General features: G+C 37.5%; 1 protein-coding gene across 2 annotated transcripts in view; it reads right to left on the reverse strand.

Annotated features, from left to right (window-relative positions):
* The window catches only part of RABGAP1L (RAB GTPase activating protein 1 like), a 716,315-nt gene that overhangs the window by 312,406 nt on the left and 383,739 nt on the right, over positions 1-20,170 (reverse strand). The gene's annotated exons all lie outside the window — the stretch shown is intronic.

A 20,170-nucleotide genomic window follows, 5' to 3' on the forward strand; every position in this document is an offset into this window, starting at 1 on the left:
CACAAAACAGCAGACAGAAACACAACTCCAGGCTTCCTGCAAAAAAAAAAGGCCTACTTACTTAGCCTGGAGCTGTAGCCTAAGGGACAGGCTTCAGGTTTCTCACACATCTAGATGCTAAAGACGTACTACAAAGAAACATAAGCAATGAGACAGACACCATCCTTGTGCACCCTCTGACCTCATTACAGCTTGATGAGTCTTCTCTAAAAGGAGCTTCTGTAATCATACAGAGCCCCTATTTTTGCAATTGTTACCCAGGGGACACTTGCAGACCTCAGTCTGGAAGCCAGCAGAATTATGACTGTGGCCCAAGAGAACTGTATATACTTGCATTTTTAAGAAAGATTTTATTTTTAAGTAATCTCTACACCCAACGGGGGCTGGAGAGACGCTCTAACTCACAACCCTGAGATCAAGAGTCACATGCTCTACCATTTGAGCCAGCCAGGCACCCTTATACTTGCATATTTTAAAAGCTGCAGCCTGAGGGACTGGCCTGAAAACATGTGCTAAATGAGACGCCCCCCTCCCAACCTTGGATCACTGACAGGTGTTGGCACACCCTAGCAATGGGGGCATATCAAGAATAAACCAGATGGTTCAGACAATCACAAAATTCGAGAGACAGCTAAGAGCTAGGGCACAGCTAAATGAAAAGGATCATCACCTACATGAGGCCACTCCTTCAAGACTGAGAGAGGTACCTGTTTTGTCTAATACACAGAAACCACAAATATGCAAGCAAAATGAAGAAACAGAGAAATATGTTTCAAGTGGAAGAACAAGACAAGACCACAGAAAAAGAGATAAGTAATATACATGACAAAGAATTCAAAGTAATGGTCATAAAGATACCCACCAAACTCAGAAGGAGAATAGATGAACACAGTGAGAACGTCAAGAAAGAAAAAACATAAGAAAGTACCAAACAGTCACAGAACTTAAAAATACAGTAACTGTACTGAAAAATATTCTATAGGGGCTCAGTAGGAGACTAGATGAAGCAGAAGAACAAATCTGCAAACTGAGAGAGAAAGCAATAGAACTCACCCAGACAGAGCAATAAACACAAAAAAGAATTTTAAAGAGTAAAGACAGCTTAAGGGACCACTGGGACAATATCAAATAACATTCACATTAAAGGGGTAGCAGAAAAAGAAGAGACAGAAAATTTATTTGAGAAAATAACAGCTAAAAATTCCCTAACGCAGGGAAGGAAACAGGCATCCAAGTCTAGGAAGCCCAGAGAGCTCCAGGAAGACGAACCCAAGAAGACCCACACGAAGACACATTATAATTAAAATGACAAACGTTAAAGATAAAGAGGGAAAGCATAAAAGCAGCAAAAGAAAAACTAATTGTTATATACAAGGGAACCCGCCATAACACTCTCAGCAGATTTTTCAGCAGAAACTTTGCAGGTCACAAGAAAGTATCACTGACATATTCAAAGTACTGAAAGGAAAAGACTTCTAACTAAGAATACTCTACCCAGCAAGATTATCATTCAGATGCAAAGGGCAGATAAAGAGTATACCAGACAAGCAAAAGAAAAAGGTGTTAATCATTACTGAACCAGCCTTACAAGAAATATTAGTGAAACTTCTTTAAGCTGACACTAATTGCACTAGTTAATACCAAGAAAACACAGAAGTGAAAATCTTACTGAAAAAGGTAAATATATAGTAAAGGTCGTGATTAATCACTTATGAAGCTACTAAGAATGTGAGAAGATAAAAGTAGTAAAATTAACTAAAACTACAACAGTTAAGGAATACACAAAAGATGCAAAGTGACATCAAAAATATTGAATGTGGAGGGGGAGTAAAAGTGTAGTTTTGGAATGTATTCAAATTTAAGTCACTATTAACTTAAAATAGACTGTTATATATGTAGGATGATATACATAAACCACACAGTAACCACAAAGCAAAAATTTATAGCAAATACATAAAATGAGAAAAGAATCTAAACATAACACTAAAGGAAGTCATCAAACCATGGGGAAGAGAGCAAGAGAAGAAAGGAACAGAGAGAAACTATAAAAACAGCCAGAAAACAATTTACAAGATGGCAATAAGTACTTATCTAACAATAATTACTTTAAATCAAAATGGGCTAAGTCCTCCAATCAAAAGGCACTAAATGGATAAGAAATAGGACACATCTATATGTTGCCTACAAGAGACTCACTTCAGAACTAAGGACACACAGAGACTGAAAGTCAAAGGATATAAAAAGATATTGCATGAAAATAGAAGTGAAAAGAAAGCTGGGGTAGCTATACTCATATCAAACAAAAGAGATTTCAAAACAAAGAATGTAATTAAAGACAAAGAGGGACATTACATAATGATAAAGGAGTCAATACAGCAAAAAGATATAACATTTATAAATACATAGGTACCCAAAACAGAAGCACCAAAACATATAAAGCAAGTATTAACAGACCTAAATGGAGAAACTGGCAGGAAGACAATAATAGTACGAGACTTTAACACCCTACTTATATCAGTGGATAGATCATCCAGACAGAAATCAATAAGGAAACACTGGCCTTAAACACCATAATGCTCCAGATAGGCTTAATAGATATATACCCAACATTCCATCTAAAAGCAGCAGAATACACATTCTTCTACTACACATTCTTCTCAGGCGCACATGAAATATCTCCAGAAGAGATCACACATTAGAACACAAGTGTCAAGAAATTCAAGATTTTGAAACTATATCAAGTATCTTTTCCATCCACAAGAGTATGAAATTAGAAATCAATTACAAGAGGAAAATAAATAAGTCAAAGGAGAAATGAAAAAAATACATAGAGACAAATATAAACAGGAAAACAACATACCAAAATCTGTAAGATGTAGCAAAAGCAGTTCTAGGAGGAAAGTTCCTATCAATATGGGCCTACCACTAGAAAGAAGAGAAATCTCCAATAAACAATTCAATTTTTCACTGCTAAATTCTACGAAACAAGCAAAGAAGATTTAATACTTATCCTTCTCATTCTTCCGAAAAACTAAAGAGGAGGGAAAGTTTCCAAATTCATTTTATCAGGCCATCATTACCCTGATACCAAAACCAGACAAAAAATTACAGGCCAATAATTCTGATAGATATAGATGCAAAAATCCTTAACAGAATAATAGCAAAACAACACATCGATAGGATCATATACCATGATCAAGTGAAATTTATTCCATGGATGCAAGGATGGTTCAACATCTGAAAATTAATCAAAGTGATATACCATATTAACAAAATAAAGATAAAAATCATATGATCATCTCAATAAATGCAGAAAAAGCACTTGAAAAAATTCAACATCGATTTAACAAAATATGTACAGAGAGAATGTACCTCAACATAATTAGGGCTGTATATGACACATCCACAGCTAATTTCATATTCAATAGTAAAAAGCTAAAAGCTTTACCTCTAAGTTCAGGAACAAGACAAGGATACCCTATTCCCATATTTATTCAACATAGTATTGGAAATCATAGCCACAGCAATTAGGTAAGAAAAGGAAATAAAACGCATCCAAATAGGGGCGGCCCGGGTGGCGCAGTCATTAAGCGTCTGCCTTCGGCTCCGGGCGTGATCCCGGTGTTCTGGGATCGAGCCCCACATCAGGCTCATCTGCTAGGAGCCTGTTTCTTCCTCTCCCACCCCCCTGCTTGTGTTCCCTCTCTCGCTGGCTGTCTCTCTGTCAAATAAATGAATGAAATCTTAAAAAAAAACAAACTAACCATTTCTTCTTTTTTCTTTCTTGTTATGAGAACTTTTATGACCTACTCTCTTAGCAACTTTCAAATACACAATACAGTATTGTTAACTACAGTAACCATGCTGTATGTTACATCCTGAGGACTATTTATTTTATAACCCATTCTTGTTTTCTCTAACCCCACGGGCTCCATTAATACCTCTTGCCTGATTCTCCTCTCACCTCTTTGCAGCTTCTCAGTCTCCTTTGCCAGCAACTCTTTTTCTGTAAAATTCTTACGTGTTCTCAGCCCTTTTTCCTTCTTAAACAACACTCTCCTTGTGTGGTTTTGTACATACAAGGCTTCAACTTTAAGGCTTGCACTAATAATTCTCCAATTATGTGTCCAATCTCCAGACTTACATTTTTAATTGCCTACTGAGCAACTCTACCCAGTTGTCCTATAGGCACTTCAAACTCTGTGTTCTAAAAAACAAACTCATCATCTTTTTCCTAAAGTGTTCTTTTCTTCTCATGTTCCTGTCCCATTGTGGCAAGTGGTACCACTCTCTCCTTAGACCTCCAAGCCAGAAATCTGGGAGTTCCCACATATGCAACCTCCTGCCTGTTGCTGTCGAAATCATTTACGAAGCCCTATCTGGGTTTTTTTTTTCATTATTGACCTTCAAATCCACCATCATTTCCCCATTTCTATTGCCCCTACCTCATTTCAGTACCTGAGCTTCCTCGCCCTAGAATATTATAAACTTTTATTTTACTTTATTTTTACTTTTTTTAGATTTTATTTTTAAGTAATCTCTACACCCAATGTGGGGCTCGAACTCACAATCCCAAGATCAAGAGTCCCACGCTCTACCTACTGAGCTGGCCATGTGCCCATAAACTTTTATTTTAAAAAACAGATTGAGACATAATTCACTTACCAAAAAAAATCACCATTTAAAATATGCAATTCAATGGTTTTTAGCATATTTGCAGAGTTGTGCAAGCATCACCACAGTTTAAGTTTAAAACATTTTCATAACCCCAAAATAAACCTCATATCTGATAGTCATGTCCTCCCATCCCCCCACCCCTTCCAGCCCAAGCAACCTTTACTTTATATCTCCATAAATTTGCCTATTCTTGCCTTTCATATGAACTTATATAATACGAGGTTTTTTGTGACTGGTTTCTTTCACTTGGCACAATGTTTTCAGGGTTTGTCCCTGTGGAAGCACGTATCGGTACTTCATTTCTTTTTATTCCTGAATAATATTCTATTATATGGATATGCCACATTTTATTTATCCATTCATCACTTTACAGACATCTAGGTTGTTTCTGCTTTTTGCCTATTATGCATATTGCCGCTATGAACATTTGTGTACAAGTTTTTGTATGAACGTATTTCCAGTTCTCTTGGGTATACACTTAGGAGTAGAATTTCTCAGTCATAAGGTAACTCTCTAACCTTTTGAGGAACTGCTGGACAGTTTTTCAAAGCAGTTACACCATATTTACATTCTGACCAGCAGTGTATGAGGGCTCCAATTTCTCCACATACTTACAAACACTTAACTTTTTATTTTAATTTTTGTGAGAGAGAGAGAAAGAGGGCAAGCATGCACGAGCAGGGAGGAGGGGCAGAGGGAGAAGCAGACTCCCCACTGAGCAGGGAGCCCGACACAAGATTTGATCCTAGGACCCTGGGATTATGACCCACGAGCTGAAAGCAGATGCCTAACCGACTGAGCCACCCAGGCGCCAGAATACTTGACTTTCTGATTACAGGCCTCCTGATGGGTATGAAATGGTTTTGATTTGCATTTCTCTGATAGCTAATGATGCTGGGTATCTTTCATGTGCTAGTTGGCCACTGGTATATCTTCTTTGGAGAAATAGCTATTCAAATCCTTTGCTCTTTTTTTAAATTGATTTTTTTTTCTTTCTATGATTGAGTTGTAAGAGTTCTTTTTTATATTCTGGATAAGAGACTCTTATTAGATAGATGATTCGCAAATATTTTCTCCCATTCTAGGTTGTGTTTTCACTTTCCCAGTGGGGTCTTTTGATGCATAGAAGTTTTGAATTTTGATGAAGTCAAATGTATGGGGTTTTTTGTTGTTGCTGCTTGTGCTTTTTTTTTTTTTTGAACACAGAACTGGCCCTACCAGGGTCTACAACGGTTCAAGCAACAGCAACAGGCCCATGACTTTTTTTTTTTTTAAGATTTTATTTACTTATTTGAGAAAGAGAGTGCAAGCACGAGTGGGGGGAGGGGCAACCAGAGAGGGAGATGGGGCAAGCAGACTCCCTGCTGAGCAAGGACCCCCCCAATGCAGAGCTCAATCCCAGGATCCTGAAATCATGACCTGAGCTGAAGTCAGACACTTAACCGTCTGAGCCACCCAGGTACCTCTGTTACTTGTGCCTTTAGTTTCATATCTAAGAAAACATTGTCAAATCCAGGATCATTAAGATTTACCCTTATGTTTTCTTCTAAGAGTTTTATAGTTTTAGCACTTACATTTAATTCATTGATGCATTTTGAGTTAATTTTTGCATATGGTGTGAGGTAGGGTCCTATTATAACCTTTTAACCCTCCTACCATCCCTTGGTCTTGCTGCCAAAATGATTTTTCTTAAAAGCAAATAAGCAATAATTCCTATCCCATTATCGTGTTTATGAGTCTCCAAATGGCTTTGTCATATCTACTGCAGGGATTCTTAACTTCATGAGATTACAGAATTTGATGAAAACTATAGACCTTTTCTCCAGCAAGAATGCATATGAATGTACATATGCATATATATGCTAACACACACACACACACACACACACTTTTGCATGTAATTTCAAAGATTCACAAATGCACTAAAACCCATCCAAAGACAACTAGCCCAAAGAATAAAGTCCAAAGGCTTTTGTACTTCCTTTGCCATTCAGTGCCCCCCAGGGAGAGCACTGCCCTGCCCTGCCCCATCATTTTAGCCTCTTGCCATCCACTCTCCCAACTCTTCCCACAGGTTAGTATTAAAAGCTCTCTGACCCTATCTAATGTGTCACGCTATATTAGAATCACAATTCTTTGCACATACATGCTATGCCTTCTAGCCAAAACACATTCCTCCAGCTCATCTTGGTGTGATACCTCTGCAGATGTGCTTGGTACACAGAAGGCATAATGCTTCTTAAATCTGAAAGAGGACTTAGCAAATGTTAGAAAACGAGGACTTGATACTTTATTTCTAGAAATTAGACTTAAATAAATGATTATGTTGTATTTGTATTTTTTTCATTCAGTAGCAAATTTTGGAAAACCCAGTAAGTGTATGTATGAAAATTATGTAGCAGAAGTAAGACAATTTCCAAGTAATCATAAGTCTGAGAGAATGTAAACTGTTTGATCACAGAACCATCTTAGTTTTGTAAGTTCCTCTTATAAGATTTTAAGAAGATCACATTGGTTGAAGTACCCCTTTTAAGAAAGTAATAACATAATGTAGAAGAATGTATCTCAGAAAATATAATGTTGTCTCTGGAAAAAGAGATTCAACTAAAAGGGTTACTAAATTTTCACCTATACATGTTCATTGCACCACATCAATTATCTTTTCTAGGTACCACTTTAAAGTGCATCAATTTATCTGTATTTTGTTAAAATTAACATTACCATTTCTGGGTATGAAACTGAAGGGAAAAAAATCACTATCTGAAGATATATCTGCAGCCCTATGTTTACTGCAGCATTATTTAGAATAGCCAAGACACAGAAACGGGGATGCCTGGGTGGTTCAGCTGGTTAGGTGTCCAACTCTTAATATCAGCTCAGGTCATGATCTCAGCATCCTGGGACTGAGCCCCACATCGGGCTCTGTGCTCAGCAGGGAGTCTGTTTGAGGATTTTCTCTCACTCCCTCCACCCCTCTCCTCACTCGTGTGTGCGCTCTCTTTCAAATGGATAAATAAATCTTAAAAAAAAAAAAAAAAAAAAAGAAGAAGAAGAAGAATAGCCAAGACACAGAAACAACCTGAGTATCCATCAGTAGATGACTGGATAAAGAAAATGTGGCATATATACACAACGGAACATTATTCAGCCATAAAAAAGAAGGAAATCCTGACATTTGAGACAACATGGATGAACCTTGAGGGCATTATGGTAGGTGAAATAAGTGAAACAGAGAAACACAAATATTGTATGCTGTCACTTCATGTGGAATCTAAAAAAAACAAAACAAAACAAAACAAAAAACAAAACACCTCATAGAAACAGAACAGATCAGTGGTTGCCAAAGGTGGAGGGTGGGAGTGGAGGTGGGGGAAATGGGTAAAGGTGATCAAAGATACGAACTTCTAGTTATAAGATTAGTAAGTTCTGGAGAGCTAATGTACAGCCTGGTGACTATAGTTAACAAAACCGTAGTGTATATTTGAGGGGTCTCTGGGTGGCTCAGTCGGTTAAGCATCCGACTCTTGATCCAGCTCAGGTTGTGATCTCAGGATGGTGGGATTAAGCCCCACACTGGGCTCTGTGTTCAGCGCAAAGTCTGCTTGTTCTCTCTCCCTCTACTTCCCACTCTCTCTCTCCCTCAAATAAATAAAATCTTTAAAAAAATACTGTATTGTGTATCTGAAAGTTGCTAAGAGAGTAGTTCTTAAAAGTTCTCATCATAAGAAAAAAACTTTGTGAGCATGTGAGGAGATGGATATTAACTTACTGTGGTGATCATTTCACACTATGTACATAAATCATTACGTTGTACACCTTAAACTAACACAATGTTAAATGTCAATTACATCTCAACAAAACTGGAAAAAAATGCAAAATTAACAGCAAAGGGGTAAGAAGTATTCTCTTAAAACTGCAAATGAAGTGTCCACAGTTATATGACCTGGGAATCAACCCTTAAGAATCAAGAAAGAATAAACAGTTCCAAAAGTTGGAAGTATTTGACAGGAAAAATTCATAAAGATTGATGTAAAATAATCAGAGTAACTGGATGAATCTCAAGGAGGAATAAATAGCTATCTAAGGGTAGTATGCAAGTACTGCCTTTATCCTGAGGAAATTTCACATGAAATTTGTGAAACTAAGGTAAGGGAAGCCCTATGGGAAACAAACTGAGGGTCTTAGAAGGGAGGGAGGTGGGGGGATGGGCTAGCCCAGTGAAGGAGATTAAGGAGGGCACGTAGTGCATGGAGCACTGGGTGTTATACGCAAACAATGAATCATGGAACACTGCATCAAAAACTAAGGATGTGCTGTATGGTGAATAACATATCACAATTTGAAAAAAAAAGGGGGTAAGGAAAGCCATAAGAATAAAGAAATATATTACCAGGAAGCCAAGAAGGCTTTTTTTTTTTTTCCTGAAAAATCTATAACTTCCTGTGCTCATGGTCTTTTGCTGACTCGAAATCCCTAATGAAAAATGTTATAAAACACAAATATTGGCATTTTTAACCCCTTATAAGGAAACATGAGAAACAAATTGACAGATTGTGATATTAAATTTCACTGAGTTTCCTATTTAGATATATTTTATCTTTTTGCTTGAAAGGTATTTTGATTGAGTGAATGAATTAAATACATAATCCTTGATGACTTTCAGAGTTTCATCACTTGGGGTGTGAGAATATGTATTAATTAGGGAGTGGTATAGAAAAAAAATGAAATGTTGGTAATTACATTGCCAGGGCATACATAAAGTCCAACTCTTCATCAAGGTTCAGACAAAATCACAAATAAAAAGACTTTGGTAAGTAAAATGCAAATTATTTCATAAACTTCATATTATTAAAGCACTCTGACAATAATGAGTATAATAAACTCATTGCTTATTCACTGCAAAGAGAAAATTAACTTCTTTACACAAATTAAGACCTTCTGCGTAGAAAAAATAAAGTACTTCAAAAATCGTAACTGCAAGTAAGGATACAGAGAGGAAAATCCTATGTTTTTTATACTTCTTTATGATTTTTTTCAAATCCCAGTTTTAAGTGCAATTTTTTAAAAAGTACAATGGACAAAAGAAAATATCCAAAAAGGAAAGTATAAGCTATTTTTATTTCTTTTATTTTTCATCTTACAATTAGATCTATTCCAACATATAAAAGAATGGTGTTCCCCTTATTTAAGCTGTTTCCAACTAGATAATGTTTTCTTCAACATTTAACCAAGTGTTGGCAATTGAAAGAAGAGAAGTTCAATGTGATTGGTTAATTAAGATTTCAAAGAACCTGCTTCTCCCTAGAGGGTCGGCTAATTTCTCATTTATAAGCCCATTTATAACTCCAGCTCTGAGAAATGGTCCTAATAAAATTCACAGTTAAGTAGGCCTTCAAATGCATACCAGCCATTAACATTTGGGCTGCCTGCTGCTAGCAAAATATTAATATTTGATGCTACAGCATTTTCATTTTATAAGACTATTTAGCATAAATCTGTCTCAGGGTCTTATGAAACAGCGTTCTTTATGTGTTAAACAGATTAAACTCAGGTTGTAATGGTTGGTTTTAAAATGACTTCAAAATACTTCAGTTTATAGCCACTAGGAAACTATGTATTTTCTGATTAGATTATTGGCTATATTCCCTCCAGTAACTGCAGGAGGATATACTATTTTTAGGACAAAAACAACTTATTGCAGGGTCCTCTGAAAAGAAAAGAGAAGAGGAAAAAAAGCCAAGAAGAGAGCTAGGGAGAAGGGAGCAAACCGAAGGAAACAAAACCACTTTACCTTGGTACAGAATTCCCCAGTTTATCCAGCACCTGATATGTATTACTACCGCATCTAATGCTCACGGCAATCTGATGCGCTACACAGACCATGACTCTACCACACTAAAGATGAGGAAACAAAAGCTCCAGAAGAGTGAAATTACAACTTGGCACGTGGCAAGAAAATGGGAAAACAAGATCAGAATCCCAGGCCTTGTGATAAAAGGAAGAATTTGTGCATTAATTCACCTAATATCTGAGATATGTCTTAAATATTCAAGAGCATAAGGTGTAAAAGGGCTTGTGTGTGTGTGTGTGTGTGTGTGTGTGTGTGTGTCTGTGTGTGGGGGGGAGAGAGGGTGTGAGGGAGAGGGAGGGGGGAGAGAGAGACAGAAAGAGAGAGAAGGAATAGTGTAGGTAGGAGGACTTGCATGAATAAATCATGACAGCATGAACACTGTTTACTGGCCTGTTTCCTTCCTTAGATTAGAATCTCTTTGAGGGCAGGGTATGAGTCTGTGTTCACCACTTAAATCCCCAGGACCCAGCAAAGAGCACCATAAATATTGGCTGTACGAACGACCGAGAGAAAGAAAGCAGAAGCTAAAAGAGAATGATGACAGGGACATCAAAGGAGGAGAAAGTGTCAAGAAAGAGTAGCTAGTATTCAATGCCACAGACACATCTAAATAAGAACCAAAATACCTCCCTTGGATAAAACAAGGAGACTGAGGATGACGTGGAAAGGTTGGGGTGGGTGGGGAATTTCTAGCGGAGTGATGGAGGGAAGACAAACAATGCTCTGCAATTTAAGTCTTTGTCTCTTCTCTAGTGTGTTAACTAGAGATGGTTAAATAGTTGGAAATTATTTTCTGGGCACAACAAGGATCAAAGTGGTATTTCTCTGATTTCTAGAGAAACACAGGGAGAGAAGAAAAAAAATAAGCCAAGAACCAAATATAACATCCAGGCAAAAAGTTATCCCGCCTGGATTATAACTAAAAAGAAAAAGGTAGAAGAGACAGAAGGGAGGGACCACCTCACCCTTCCTTCCATCTAATGAAAAAAAAAAGTTTAGTTTCTTATGTACAAACAGTCAAGTCCAGACCTTAGGCTATTTTCATTTCTCTTTGTGCTATTTTAATACTAGGAAAAATAAAACATGGCCAAAAATTAAACGGCACAACAACCAATCAGATGTTTGGTAATGATACCCAAGAAGATTCTTCTCAAGAGCTAACAAAAGATGCCACATCGATATCTAGAGTGATGATCACTACGTAATGTCTTCTTCCGGGTAACAGAAATAACACACCATTTTAATAAGTGATTGTTCTACACGTACAAAAGCAAAACGGACACAATTTAAAAGAGGAGCTATATTCTCTGAAAAATGAAACTGCAGATACCGCCTTTCTGTTTAAGGCTTCAATCTTCCCATCAATAGGAAAAATAAATTTTTTTATTCTTTGCTCCATCAAAGAATAAAAAGATTAGTCCTGAGATCTAAGAAGGTTGTTACTTCCATTAAGTTAAGAACAAGATCAATATGAACCTTCAGACATGGATCAATAAGAAAAAATGGAAAAGAGATTTTAAACTTTATTGTCAAAACAGTAATGTGGAAAACTAAAGAGAATGAGGTTTTCTTACAAACTGAGTCACCACCTTTATTTTTTACACATCAGTATCTATTTTGTACTGTATGTCAGGGAACATATAGTTATTGGCTTAACGTCCACTAATCAGGGCAATGCCATGAGAAAATGATTTAAATTTGTGCAATTCTTAATTGTAGAATAATTACAAAGAAAGCAAATTTATTACTTTCAAGTTCCACCAAGTAACAGAAAGGTCCTGGGGGACTTGCTGTAATGACCAGATAAGGCTGTCTGCAATTAGCATGCCTCTTATATGTATGCTAATCAGTATTCCAACCACTGAAGCCTGCTCAGAAACATTTTGCTCTTTTAACCATTTAAAGCATTCCCTTTCTAATCTTGCTCACATTATTAGTTTGCATAGGCAATGAAGAAAGAATTCCGGTAGCGAAAGTAAATTTCATTTCAGGTATTGTTCACATTCCTTATAGGAGTTTAAATTAATGAGGTCTTTACTAAGTTTGGTTTTACCTTTTTCTAAACTCTCAGCTTTTTATTTATTTAATTATTATTATTTTTTGCATTCAATAGCTTATTATGGTAAAAGAAGATAGGATAAGTTTGAGACCCACAGTGGCCATTTCTTATAACTTCTAACTACATTTCAGAAGAAAAGAAAATCATTGTGAGGCCAGAAGTCCATCATGACATAGCGAGATAACAGATCAAATCTCTTAAGGATACATGTTTTAAAAGAAAAGATCCTAATGCCTTAAAAAGTACTTAGCATAAATACTGATATTCAGTAAACACTTTGTTTTTTTTAATCTTAAGAGCAAGACCTCCTCTTATATAACCACATTACAAAGATTAAAAACAAAAAGCTATTAACCTCTTTTAATGGTAACATCTTTTGAAGCCAGATTTAATTTCAAATGTCCCTTGACACTGGAAAATGACCTTAAAAGTTTCGCAAATAGTAGAATCAATGATTTTTTAAAAAATAATGGCAAAATGAAATGAAATGGACACTGGCTTGGGATTCAAGAGGTTCTACTTTTTTTGTCATTACTTGTTATGCAGCTTTAAGAAAGTCACTTCATCTCTGGATCTCAGTCCACTTAACCACAAAATGAAGGAATTTGCTTAACCAACCACCAAAATCTCTGCCAGCTCCAACCTGCTTTCATTCTGTATAAAGATTACTAAAGGTGAAAAATGACTGCTATTCCACTCAAAAGTATGAAATCTTCAACTTGCTTTTCTGCCTTAAACTTCAAAGTGGTACAGCAAGTTTCAACCAACGGCATCCATTCTCTTGAGTTTCTAACGCTGGCTGAGAAATAAGGCCTTTTAAAATTATATGTTTTGACTTCAGTGCATTTAAAACATAGTAGTAGAGGCTTTAAAGAAAAAATTTGAAGATGTTACATAAAAACAGGCCAAGTGTAATAACATCTAACATTTGTACAGTTCCTTAAGATTTATAAGGAGCTCTCACATGTTATCTCATTTAATCTTCCCAACAAGATGTAGAGCTGTTATGTTTCCCATTCTGCAAAAGTCAAGTTCGGACATGGTATTAGGATTGGGAGATTTCTTCCTCTATAGTCCATGTTCTGTCCATTACACACCACAGGACCTCAAATGTACATATAAATACCCTAGGTCTCACTTTGATTTAACAGCAATGTTTCTTAAAATGCTTAATTGTAAGCTGTCACAGTCCCATTATAGATTACGAAAGCAGAGCAAAAACCCTGCCCGCAGTACATCAAAATTTCTTAATTTTTATTTGTTTAAGCTGTTCCTGAAGATTCAAGATAACTTTAAAAAATTAAATAATTAAGACTAATCATGAAAAGAAGACAAGTATTTTCGTTTGCAGCTAAAATTGAGCCATGTTGAAGCAATGTAAACATAGTTTATAATTCATTTCGTTCTCAACAATGAAATGGTATAATTATTAACTGGGATATTTCACATCTTTTCAAAATTTTATTGTCCTTTTGAGACTCCGAATAGTTCATTTTAGACTGTATGAGGAGCTCTTGTCTGACGAGCTCTGGTACAGCATATGACTTAGAAAGATGATAAGATCTTCAGAGCGTCTAGGAGCCAGCATCATATTGCCACTAATTATTTACAACATCTTTATCCACTAGTCTCTGAGATACAGATTATTCAATCTGCTCAGCGTGCAGGCAAAATAAAACCCAGTTTATCTGAAAACCAGACCACATCTACCCAACCTTCACCACTATGATGTCTCTATAAATAATGATGATGACTGAATTGTTTCCTGCAGAAAGTATTTCAGGTTGAGGATTTCTATGAACATGTAACAATGGTAACCTCTTGTAAATTCAGGCCAATACTTCAGGTCGTCAGCAACTGATCAACTGTTATAATTCCAACACCTTTTAGTTATTGCTCAAAACAGAATCATAGAATTATAGTTCTGCAGCATGTAAGAGCATATTTACCTTTTATCAATGGTTTCCCGGATTTTTTTTTTTTAAAGATTTTATTTATTTGAGAGAGAGAGAGAGAATGAGCGGGGGAAGGAGCAGAGACAGAGGGAGAAGCAGACTCCTCACTGAGCAAGGAACCCAATGAGGCACTCGATCCCAGAACTCCAGGATCATAACCTGAGCCAAAGGCAGATGCTTAACCGACTGAGCCACCCAGGTGTCCCAGAATTTGCTTTTCTCTTAGTAACAGCTACATAGGTCCTTAGCTTAAAGATGGGTGTCATTTTTCCAAAAGTCATTAATTAATCATTGCCCTTGATAATTAAAACAAACAAACCACACCTCAACTTCTTTCCTTTTGCTGCAGGATGAATTTCTCAGAATTAGGAACATTTATGCAAAAGACAAAGAAATACAAGAAATTGTGTCTAGGTGGAGGTAAAAGTAGCAAAGCTTTCTTCAAGTTTCTCTACTTGGCTGAGAGAAAACACCACTGGATTCCTGAATCCATTTCTGGACACAGGCCTACCCTCAATAAATTTGGCTTTCTGAGCTGTAACACCAGAGTTAGTTTTTAACAGTTCTTTACAGAAACCAGTGAACATCTGAGGGCTGCCAAGGGAAAGAGTACAGTGAGGCAGCACACACAGTGGTGACAGCAGGTTCCAGAGCCAGAGCGCCTGGGGCCAACTCCCAGTTCTTCCCTCGGTGATCTTTGTGACTGAGGATGCAGATTGGCTGAGAAAATAACAGGAAACCCCAGACAGATATTTATTTTCCTCTCTTATATAAATGTTCACGGGCTGGCAGTGCAGGGCTGGTGCACAGGCTCCGCTCCCCAGAGTTCACAGGGACCCAGCTCCTTCCAGCTTTCTGCTCCACCATTCCTACGGTGCAGCCCTGGTCTAAGATGAGCTTCACCCACGACAGGAGGAAGGAGGAAGAGAGAAGGAAAGAAGGGGCAGCGAGGATAAGCCAACTCTCTCTGGTTGTTCCCCGAAATTACCCCAAACACTATTTTTTTGTCACTGATCACCCTTAACTGCAAAGGAGGTTACGCAGTGTGGGCCACATGCCCAGATGGAACTGTCCTTACTCCGAGAAAGAGGTGAAAACAGATATTGGTGCACTCACAGTCTCTACACACCCCGTGTGATCTTAGCCACTGTATGCTGCTGACTTCTCATCTGGGAAATGGAAACAATGATAGTGTCTCCCATCATAAAGTTACTGGGAACATGAAATGATAGTAATCGAAACAGAGGGGCTGGCATAGTGTCTGACATGTAATGAATACCCAAAAAGGGAAATAATTATTTGTCTTCAAATATTTTCTTTTGCTTACTGATTTCTGTTCATTTGTTAAAAATTATATTAATGGTTTTGTTCCCTCTGGTTTATCTAATTTTCTCTCCAACCCCCAAGTTATGGCACAGTATAAACAGACTGATCTTCTCAAGTTACTGCTTTCAGCCAGACCCTCCCCCTTCGAATGCTCTTGCCAAAACACACACCACACACACACACACACACACACACACACACACACACACACTCATTCTCTCTTTCTCTCGGAGAAAACTTCAGTGACTTCCCAGTATCTAAATTCAAGTGCAAACTCCTCCGAAAGCTATTTCCTAACCTCTAGAACTCCTCTTTCTTTACCTGCTCAATACCTTTCCAACAGTATCTTCCACTATGATCCAGTTAGATCATACTAAGAACAATGACAAAAAATGATGGATATCAAAAGTACTAAATTAATAGAGGCTACCCCTCTTTAAAGTTTTTTTTCTTTGCCACGGAACATGCTCAGTGCTTTACATAAACTCTTTTAATCCTCATAATCCTGTGAGGTTATCCCCAGTATTACCCTATCATACATTATGACTAAAGCTTAGAAAGGTTATACCCAAAGTCACAGTAATGGTACCGCAGGGCTGTAATTTGAACAGAGGTCTGCTGGGCTCCAAAGCTGTTCATTTAACCACTGTGCGGCACCTGCCTTCTGCACAGACATGCCATCTGTGTTCTCTGCACACACCTGAGTCACCTCAGAATTCTTTTTCTAATCACATCCTGCAGAATTTCATTATGGTCTAGCACATTTCTAATCTCTTCTACGGGATGTACATCAACTATGATGGAATAATAATTACATTACAGCAATTACATTATATTAATAATAATAGAGATAAATAGCAAAATAGCACCTGTATTATACTGTTACAATACTACACGTTTCTAACAACCACACATATACTAACTCACTTAATCCTCACAACAACCCTGTGAGTTAGACAATAATTATTACCATTTTATAATGAGGTAAATGAGGCCTGAGAGACTAAGCAACTTGCCTGAGCTCACGTAGGTAGTAAATGTTGGAGCCAGGGTTCCAACCCAGGCACTCTTACTCTGCTTTCTGACAAAATATACTCTTCTTGTATCCCTTACTTAGATATTAAATTACATATACCTTATGTTATAATTTAACATATATTAAAGTACATTATATATTAAAGTATAAGGTATATCATATATTAAAGTATAAGGCACAAGACAAATGGATAAACAAAATATGATGTATTCATACAATGGGATAATATTTGGCCATAAAAAGTAACGACTTTTTGATAATATGCTACATGATGGACCTTGAAAACATTATGTTTAGTGAAATGAGCCAGACACAGAATGAAAAATATTGTACAGTTCCACTTATATGAGGCACCTAGAATAAACAAATTCATAGAGACAGAAAATAGAATAGAGGTTACTAGGGGTTAAGGAGTAGGGGAAAGGGAAAACTATGGTTTCACAAATACAGAGTTTCTATTGGGGATGAAGTAAAAGTTTTGGGTATAGATAGTGGTGAGGGATACCCAACACTGTGAATGCATTTAATGCCACCGCATTGTATACTTATGAACGGTTAAAATTATAAATATTATATTTTACCACAATAAAAAAAACGCACATTATATTAGCTATGCTTCATAGACTCTATTGAAGGTTGAGGAATTCTTTCTAGGATCAGGAGATAGTAGGAAATTTTCTACATGGTTGGCAGACAGCAAATGAAAACTACCCTTCCTATGAAACACCGAAGCAATCAATCTGTAACCATGTCTTGCTTTCCCAACATGATCAACAGTCCCTTTAAGAAAAAAGTTTCGCACACATGCACACACATAAGATGCTCAATAAAATTTATATTCAAAGCTTCGCAAGGACACAAATACATAAGTAATCTTTGCAATTATTTCAGCAGGGTTCAAGGACAATGCTATAATTTTCATTTGGTAAATGGAGAATATAAGGTACAAAGAGAAGTGATGTTGCTTGCATGACTCTGTATATCAGGCAGTAGGTGCTCTCCTTATTACATGATAATTTACTGGATCATGCAATCTTGAAAAACCCCACAAAACATCAACCTGATCCTCATTCGACAAGGAATTAAAGCAGAGTAAGGTGACTACTGATCACCACTTGCAGCTCTCCTCCTCCACATACCCTCCTCCCTCCCTACAGCATTCAACAGGTCCTCCAAATTGAACAGGGAATTTTTAAAGACCCCAACTCAGAAGAGGTAACCAATTATTACCCACCAGCAGTGACCATGATTGAGAAATGAACCAAAGTGGCGCCTGTCCTTTAAAAAAATGAGCCGAACCACTTCTGATGAAGAGGTTCCAGAATCTTTTTTAGCGGGAGTCAATCTGCTCACCAGCCAGACTCTTCCCATCTCTTACCACTCATGCTCAATCCCTCTCTCTAGTTACTGACAAGCAGCAAAATAGAATTTCTCTTCTTGCTCTCCGCTTGGCTTCTATTAGCGGTACAAACCATAAACAACAACGGAATTACTAAAAGCTTGACACCAGAGAGAAAAGATGCAATAAAAGCTAACGTGTTCACTAACTGAATATTTAATAACTGAAATATCACTAAGATATCTTTGTATTTTTTGGAATGAATTCTTAAGTGGCTTTAAGAGTCCTAATCAGGAATGAGGAATTGTTAACGCAATGCTATATGATAAGATAAATACTTACCTGTCCGAATAACAACTCATGATTTTACATCTGTATTTAACAACCAAAAATTCCATCTTGGATATATAAGGAAGAGAATCCCACTCAAAAGCAGCCAAGCCTTTACCTCATTTTTCATGAAGTGAATGGATCTGATCAGTTTCCTGAAACATCACCCCTTCTTTCCCCCAACTGTAGCACCTTTTTTGCCTCACCAGGCAATCTGTGCCCATGTTTCCAATATAAGGTGACTGGGACATGAGGAAATGAGGCTTAGGTAGAACTTCTTTGGCTTGTGACTGGTGCTTAGGCTGTACAGCTTTCTTTGTTTGGTATTAGAAATTAAACTTCAGAAGTCCTAGGAAAATTCCAAACGGCGTCAAGTCCAGACAATGAATACCTTATAAATCTTGTGACAATCAGCTTGATACTAACATACGCAAAGGAATTCAAAGGTAACAGAAGGAAAGTGGAAACCAAGAGACGCTACAGGGGTCAAAAGAGGAAGGAAAGAAAGTAACCAGTTAAAAAAATAAAGTGAAGGCAAATTAGCTGGAAACCAAGTAGACAGAGAATCCTGCAACCTGGTTAGTGATAATTAAAAACTAAGGAAGCAAAACCCCTTTCTTGGGCGTAGGTGATGCAGTATTCCACACAGCTGGATACAATCAGTAAGGAGAGTGAAAGTAGGAAGAGACTGGGGAAAGCCGTATTTCATTACCTGTGTCTCAAGAGTGGAAGATACCTGCTAGGTCAGAAAAAACTGATTCCAGCCACAGCTCTCTCATGTTCTGTTTGCCTGAATATGGCCACAGACACATCATGCTACCCACCAAATCCTTTTCCTTCTAATAAATCCCCCACTAATCTGTGAAATCACTGACCCACCCTCTCTCTTCAAAGCACACGCCCTATGCACCCTATAACACATGCTTTCTGTTCTTTCAAAGAGAATCATTGAACTAAAGTCATGGCAAATGTTTGCTATTCCATGGGAGGATGACCGCAGTGCTCAGGAGGATGAATAATGTGCCTCATAAAATAATTCTGGAAAAAGATGCATTGTTTTGTGGGAAGTAGAAGGCAGTAAATCCTGCATGTGTTCAGGCGGCTCTACCTATTTCAGGTTTGCCACTTTTAAAACAATTTTACCTCCTGTAAGAGCTAGAAAGTTCTAAAACATATTTAAAAAGAGGTATCCCCCACCCCCCATAATTTATATATTTTACTTCTTTGAAGTACCTCTAACCCAGCGAAAAGTTTCCAAGGTATCTGAGGTACCTAAAGTCCAACCAGAGTCTTTGGCTGGCAGAAGTTCCTGCTGGGAGAGAGGCCCACCCGCGCAAGCACAGGAAAACAGAACCATGAAAACAAAGAGTGTGAAGAAGAGGTAGGAGAAGGCTCCCTGGACCAGCATTTGTAAACGGCTTTTGGAACACTTCGTAGCAGAGGTAAGATTTGAAGCAACTATGACGAATCCCAGAATTGCGGTCTTGGTAGGGACCCATGAGCTCACTCTGGTCTGTCCACCCTCCTCCCCAGTGGGTGAAACCCAGAAAGATGGCCATGTTAATTCCTAAAGAATTCCAGAGACAGAGACCAACAT

Source organism: Ursus americanus, chromosome 2 (genome assembly GCF_024610735.1).
Source record: "Ursus americanus isolate L20-20 chromosome 2, mUrsAme1.1.p, whole genome shotgun sequence".
NCBI lineage: Eukaryota > Metazoa > Chordata > Mammalia > Carnivora > Ursidae > Ursus > Ursus americanus.